Here is an 8,623-nt window from a genome sequence, read left to right as displayed (position 1 = left end):
TTTTTATTCCAAAAAAATCCAGCTCAGATATCCAGTCTTCAGTTTCACTTGAATCAGAATATCAATTTTAAAATGAAAACGGGGAATGTGATAAAGATCGAGACAACCACCCAACCTAATAGCAGAAAACAGTCCAAGGCCACAATGGTGGGTCTTCAACACAACGAGAGAGATCCCTCACCCGGAGGCAGCCTGGCATCACACACTGAGAGCTGGCCCCTAAAGTCCCCTAAACAATCATGTATTCTAGTTCAGTATATATGCTTTGCTTATGTGATATTTTAATGAAAAAATCATTTTTATCAGAGATTTCTCATTAAAGTGTTACTGTATGTAAAGTAACTTCTAATTTCAAAACGTATGGGATATTTTTTATTAGAATATATATTATTCATGCCTGGCTTATGTAAACACTTTTAACAATAAAATTGAGAATGGAAATGGGGAAAGGGTGAAAGTGACAACAACCCGACCAAAAGCAGAATACAGCCGAAGGCCACCAATCGGTCTCAGTCAGTACAGTTATGGCATACTCAATTTTAGAGACTTTTTATTAATTCATATGTTTTATATTTCTTTCTATTCAGATTTTTAATTAGAATCTAATATACAGAAAATCTTAAATCAGTGATCTTGAATAAGACCGGCACTGTAGCGAAATTATACCATCAATCGCTATTTAGCCGGAGCCGGCAAAATAACGCACTAAGGATGTTATTATGCCAGGTTCCGGTAAATAGCACATAAGAGGCTGCCCGAGCCGACAATGTACTGCTTAATACCCTGATTAATTTTATGAGTTGTATACTTTAGCTCCTACAACTACAAAGTTAAAAAACAACATTGCTGAATAATTATGTTATGATATTCTCCGGTTTTGTTGTAAATTAATTTAGTGGTATAAGTTGTCGGTATCTTCGATCTATATAGCAATGTATAGCCTACTGGGATCGAATAAATATGTGATAATGACTGAGTGTTTATAACTTGGTTGTATTTTAAAATGTGTTTTTGTAATTATTCAGCTGAGTTGTCAAAACATTTTTAAGTAACAGTTTGTCCAAAAGTAAAGATCAGAGACGAAAACATGAATCATCTCAGATTGAAAGCAAACATTAATGGAGGTTAACAGAACCCCACAGTTTTTCATAAAAGTACCAACTGCAACCAAAAGGCTTATTTATTTACGAGAGTGGATGCGATATAATGGCAAACAAATAATGAAAAGAGAAAAGAGAACAAAACAAATTGAAAAGTGAGAATGTTGGGGTTCAAAAGTTTAAAGTATAACTGTAGAATATTAAGAATTAAGTAATTCAGTGTTGATTTCAGAAATGAATGATGCACACAAACTAAGGAAACAACAGAAAAGAAATAAAAGTAAAATCATTGATTCACGAGAATTATACACAGTAATCATTAGTTTTAAAGATAATGAAATATACACTTAAAATCTATAACTTCCGAAATATAGAAAAAGAAAATGTTGTGTTAATCAAAGCATACTATATGTACAGTGGAGATCACTTCTAACCTCTCATCAAATTTGTCAGAATCTGTCAAGAGAAATGTTCTAGGACAGTATGTTGAACCGTCATCCTGACATCTTTTAGACAGTTCTAACCTAGAACTGATTTGGTCAGTTCTACCTAGAACAGATCCTGACAGTTCTACCTAGAACTGATCCAGTCAGTTCTACCTAGAACTGATTTTGACAGTTCTACCTAGAACTGATCCTGATATTTCTACCTAGAACTGATCCTGATATTTCTACCCTAGAACTGATCCTGATATTTCTACCCTAGAACTGATCCTGATATTTCTACCTAGAACTGATCAAGACAGTTCTACTTAGAACTGATTCTGACAGTTCTACCTAGAACTGATCCTGATATTTCTACCTAGAACTGATCCAGACAGTTCTACTCTAGAACAGTTTAAGACAGTTCTACCTAGAACTGACCAAATCTACGACTAAAGCAGTTCTACGACTAGAATAGTTCTACGATTAGAACTTATTTGGTCAGTTCTACGGCTAGAATTGATTTAGTCAGTTCTACCCATAGAACAGTTTTAAGAACTCTTTTGTCTTAAATATAAATAAGTCAAAAGAATATATGTGGCTTTATCAATGATAATGAAAACACTGAATGGTGACCAATGAGATGCCCTAACTCAATGACTAGCTGTTCTACAATCCTGACTACCGTTTGCTCATTTTCTACAGCTAGAACCGTTTGAGACAGTTCTGCTGACAGTTCTACAGTTAGAACTGATTTGGTCAGTTCTGATAACTGTTCTACGACTAGAACTGATTTGGACAGTTCTACCTAGAACAGTTTTAGTCTAGACATTTCTACCCTAGAACTGATCCTGACAGTTCTACCTAGAACTGATTCTGACAGTTCTATGGTAGAACTGTTCTAGGAAGAACTGTTCTAGGACAGTTTAGAACAGTTCTATGACAGATTATTCTGACAGTTCTAATTACAGGTTAGAAGTGATCTCCACTGTATATTCCTGTACCAAGTCTGGGATTTGACACTAGTTTTCAATTCGATTTGTTGGCTGATTTTTAATTTTTTATTTTTGTCGGGTTTAGTGGACTTTTCGGTACTCAAATTTGTACTTAATGTCTTTTGGTTTTTTTTTTGTAGCGATCTGATGAGTCAAGTCCCTTTCAACTTGTTTCTTAAAGTTCGTGCTCATTTTTACTGTTTTACCCAATTGTCCTCGCGGGTTGATTTGGCGCCAGCAAACATGTATAAAAAAAAACCCGCATTCTTTTTGTGTGTGTCCCACGTAGGAGCCTGTAATTCAGTGTTTGTCGTTTGTTGTTGAAGATCTCGCCCTTTAATGCCGCGTTGTTAGCAGTGAGGCAAAAAATTATCAATTCAATACAAAAAAATTGAGTGTCCATTTGTGAGTGTAACTTGTGTTGGTGCATGGTTTTGGACTGATATAGAAACGGATGCTGGCAATGTACTGCAGACCTGCTTTACTATTGATTGTGTTTTTTTGGGGGAAAACTCAAGTTCCAATCTGGCATGCACAAACCAGTGACGAGCAGGCGGGATTACCCATCGAAAATTCTTGCCTTTTTTAAGTATAAATAAGAGGGGGAAAATTGCAAAAAACTACAGGATGGTCAATGGGTTGTCGCCAGTCTGAAGTATATTACCAACATCCGTTTCTGTATCAGTTCAAAACCACTAACACACGTTACACTCACAGATGGCCACTCGGGTGTCTTGTTGTATGAATTGATATTGTTTGCCACTCTGCAACAACGTGGCATTAGATAGTGATAGAAACGACTGATCGTCGTTCATGCATTGTGTGTCCGGGTACTAGGGTAACACCTCTTCATGAGGACTGTAACCTTGAGAACAAGCATGTTATAAATCTAGCTCAGCGTTTTTGCTTAGCATTTTGGTCTAGTTAAAAGAAGGGTTTATATTCCAATTCCGTTTACATGATTTCATCGAGATTTGCTTGTATTAATCCAATGCTTCTTACTTCGTTCGCGAATATCACCAACATGACTTAGGTCTTGATAAACACAACGTGCGCCACTAACGCAAGAACGCATCGTCCATATGTTTGGATGTGTGGCCCTTCATCGTGGTGGACTTTGCAGAAATTACCTTTTAGATTTATTGTAAAATTGTTCTATCTATAAGTATGTATGAAATATTTGCATTATTTTATTATTTGCGTTAAGCAAACAACAACAAATCTATCAAGCCGAAGAAACACTACGTCAATATTCTGTCTATTATGCCAATATTGTAGAGTTAGGTTTTCCTGCTCTCTTATTTTTATTGTACGTTCTATATGTGCTTTTATTTTTATTCAATTGTTCCAGATTAAAAGGGAGCCGCTTGAGTGAAGATTTTTTTTTTAGAAAAGCCCACGTAATGTTTATATGTGTTCCTGCCCAAAACAGAACTGCATTCATTTAAAAAGCTTCCTGAAAGACTGCAGACTTCATGTGAACATACTTTACCATGTAATGCAGACTTCATGTGAACATACTTTACCATGTAATGCAGACTTCATGTGAACATACTTTACCATGTTACGCAGACTCCATGTGAACATACTTTACCATGCAATGCAGACTTCATATGAACATACTTTACCATGTAATGCAGACTTCATGTGAACATACTTTACCATGTAATGCAGACTTCATGTGAACATACTTTACCACGTAATGCAGACTTCATGTGAACATACTTTACCATGTAATGGAGACTTCATGCCTTCATGTGAACATACTTTACCATGTAATGCAGACTTCGTGTGAACATACTTTACCATGTAATGCAGACTTCGTGTGAACATACTTTACCATGTAATGCAGACTTCATACCTTCATGTGAACATACTTTACCATGTAATGCAGACTTCGTGTGAACATACTTTACCATGTAATGCAGAATTCATGCCTTCATGTGAACATACTTTACCATGTAATGCAGACTTCGTATGAACATACTTTACCATGTAATGCAGACTTCATGCCTTCATGTGAACATACTTTACCATGTAATGCTTTTTATTATGCATTTTCCTCCAAACATCCGATTAACAATAATGATTTGAAATATTTAACTACACACCAACAAAACTAAGAATGACTTATCGAGCACATCAATTTCAAACGAGAAATGAGATCTATATACTTAGTATAAAATTAACCTTATTAAGCCCCAGTCCCACTAGACCACGATCGCACCACGCTCACCGCGATCTAAAATAAATTTAGATCGTGGTGAGGTCGCGGTATGAACGGCATGAAAATGTTAATTTTCGTTGCTTTCACGATGCTACTACGTCCTAATTACGCTTCTACAACGATCCCGCTACGATTAAACCACGTTCTCACCGCGCTTATTCTGCGACCTCACTACGCTTATAAAGATCTTTCTACGATCTTCAAGCTCTCACTACGACCATACCACGAGTTATCCGATTGCAACACGATCTTACTGCGATTATAGCACGTTCTTACCACGATTATACTACGTTCATACCGCGATCTTACTACGTTATCAGCAATACCGTCAATATCGTGTTTCATATTAATATAGTTCCATTCCTTCTATTTCTGATTAAAACGGAGATTTCTCGGAAACAATACAGTCATGCCACCAAAATCTACTAGAACACGTGGGCGTGGTGGTAGGGGTTGATGTAGAGGCAGAGGGAGCAAATTATGAACGCCATACTAAACTCCAAGAAACTAAAATTAAAAATAGTACAAGATTCCTGACTTGGAACAGTCGCAACATTAGTGGGGTTAAACATGTTTGTGAGATCTCAACCCCCCCCCCCCCTATACCTCTAGCCAATGAAGAAAAGTAAACGCATAATAATACGCGCATTAAAATTCAGTTCAAGAGAAGTCCGAGTCTGATGTCAGAAGATGTGACTAAAGAAAATATTAAACAAAATAACAATAATACATAAATAACAACAGACTACTAGCAGTTAACTGACATGCCAGCTCCAGACTCCAATTAAACTGATACTATACACATAAGTAGTATAATACTTGTCATCAAGAGATGACCAATCAAACTTAAATTACAACCTATTGCTGGTCCATAAAGCTCAAATGACGATATTTTAGTGAACGATAGCAGAGATGACACAGATGTGTCAATATATATAGGAAGATGTGGTATGAGTCCCAATGAGACAACTACTACTCTCCATCAACGTAAAAATCTATAAAAGTAAACCATTATAGGCCAAGGTACAGCCTTCAATACGGAACTTTGGCTCACACCGAACAGCACGCTATAAAGGGCCCAAAAAAATACTAATGTTAAACCATTTAAACGGGAAAAACCAACGGTCTAATCTATATAAAAACGAGAAGCATGGTTGAGCCGTTAGAGCAAATGGATAAATACATTCAGACAAACAAAATCTAGGGAGTTTTTTTTATATATTTTATGTGAAAATGACAATAGAAATGATGGTCGTAGTGTGAACGTAGTAAGGTCGTGAGAAGAGCGTGATAAGGACGGCAAGGGCGTGCTAGAATCGTACTATGGTCGTGAACAGCGTGGTAAAGTCGTAGTGGAAGCGTAGATGGGTCGCGGTGAGAACGTGATGGTCGTAGTAAGGTCGTCATAACGTCTCTGTGAGATCGTAGCGCAATCTCTCCGAATAGAATCACGCTCTGGCTACGCTCTGGCTACGATTGTACAGCGACTTTTGCGATCTTACTACGATCTTAGTGCGCTCTCACTACGCTTCTACTACGACCTGATTTCGCCACGACCGCACCACGATTGTTTTGAACATGTTCAAAGTTGTCCACGCTCTTCACGATCTTGAAGACCTCACCACGACCGTGGTACGACCTTACTGCGACCTACACGATCGTACCACGATCATCAATATTTGCATTTTTTTCACAGATCGTAGTGCGATCGTGGCCTAGTGGGACTAGGGTATTAGCAGTCACATATACTTCAATTTTAATTCATAACGACTTAAACATCTTGTTAATAATTCATATTATGCTCGTATTCGCTTTTATATACAGTCATTACTAAAAGCAGTCTCATAATCTGTATAAATGCGTTTAATAAAATTGTATGGTAAAATAAATACAGTACATTTTTAACAAAACGGAAGTAGAATATTTCAAAAATTCCAAGTAAATGTGCATTAGATATACAACTATCTGTGTGGTCACATCAATAAATCAGATGGAAGCAGATGATCAAATCGACTCATGAGATCTTTTCTTAAAATGGAAAACAATTGGCGTGACCTGTTTGTACTATCGTGAAAACTCTGCAGGAACATCTGGCCTTGGTCCATACACTTCTTTATTTTGTACTATCAGCTGAAAGAATATAAGCACAACCTAATATTTTAAAATGTATTTTGATTTCTTCAAATTTTTTGAAAAAAAACCCAAACAAATCAACTCTAAATGGATGATGTTTATAATAACACCGTTCTAGAAACTTTAAATTGGTGCTTTCTTTAGCATATTTAGCCTATGAATTCTTCATTAACATAAATATTTATTAATGAAAACTAAAATAATTTCTTCTCATGAAGATTCCAACTAAAGACAATCGAAGACAATTGAACAAAGGGGACATAACTATCGTTAAAACCTAAAATCAAAACATTTGACTCACTGGAAGTGTTGTTGAACTCTTTAACAGGTTAGATGATACCGCATGTTGCTTATTTGCATAACTAGAAAAGAATAAAATAATAAAAACAAGATTAATAGCTACCATGACTTATGTGTGTCAGAAATTTAAATATAGGTAGAATGTCAAAAACTATTGACTAGGATTGTCAGTTTTCCTATCGAAGGTCGATGGTTTTCGCCGGGCACTCTGACTTCCTTCACCAATAAAAACTGGCCGCCGTTTAATAGCCTAAATGCGGTGCTTCAGAGTGGCGTTAAAACACCATACATCAATCAATCAATCAAAAACGCCTGGAGGATGAACATCCTTTTTTTTCGTAAATAACATGAAGAAAATTAAGCTACATAAAAATCTTTCAATAGCAAAACAAACAAAACGAAAACGGAATTTTTGTCTGGCAAGCCTGTGGACATTATCTGACGACATGTTCATATACATAGATCCCCAACTGGTAAGGGGCTGAACAGTTCCTGCGCAAGACTTTAATAATGTACAAGTCTTCTTTGGATATGCAATAAGCCATCTAGCTGGATGATCTTATACTAAAAAAAGGTGTCACAACTTTCAGGCATTTAACAAAAGGCACATAGTTTTCGTTGCAGTTCTCCATCTCAAAGCAGCAAGAATGCATTACACCCTGTGAGTTTTCTTTCGAGTATAAATTGTATCTTTCTGCAAATTTTTCAATTACAATAATTAATTACTGTCATCTTAAGAAGAATAAATATCTTATTTTATAAATATACAATTATAAATATACGTGTAGCTTAACCTTTTTATTTCTGTATATTATCGCATGTCATTGAAATTTTAAATTTCGCCTTTATAGGTTTACATTACACTAAGTGTTGGAAGTTTGTTTTAATATACCTGACGTCTGGGTCTCGAATTGAAGTGAAAGTCATAAACGACGCGGCAAATATGGCTACTCCAATCGTTCCGCCTACTATACACGCTACCTAAAATAATAAGTTAAAAGGAATGTGTAGTGTACACCTCCAGCTACTCCAATCGTTCCGCCTTCTATGCACATTAACTAAATAATAAGTAAAAAATAATGTGTAGTGTCCATTATCCTGGGTTGGAACTCCCTCTTTTAAAATGAAGTTTCCTCCCTCTAACGAATATGAAATCATATGCAATATCAAATCAAGCATATATGAAGCGCTAAGCCTGACTATCTAGATGTACTATCTAGCTAAAGATACATAATCTAGACTACCTAAAGATGATGAGTTATAAATATTTACGTCTAAAAACTACCTATAAGCGGTCTTTAAATATATAAACATATAATTATGCCAGAGCATTAACAAAAAACGGCAAAGGATTAGTTAAATTAAATTACCCAATTTGAAAAGGTCCAAATCATTGATTCTTTATTTGATGAATTGCATACACAATTCAGTTCAGTTCAGTTTCTT

This window comes from Mytilus edulis, chromosome 7 (genome assembly GCF_963676685.1).
Source record: "Mytilus edulis chromosome 7, xbMytEdul2.2, whole genome shotgun sequence".
Classification (NCBI taxonomy): Eukaryota; Metazoa; Mollusca; class Bivalvia; order Mytilida; family Mytilidae; genus Mytilus; species Mytilus edulis.
Note: the sequence above shows the minus strand (reverse complement) of the source record.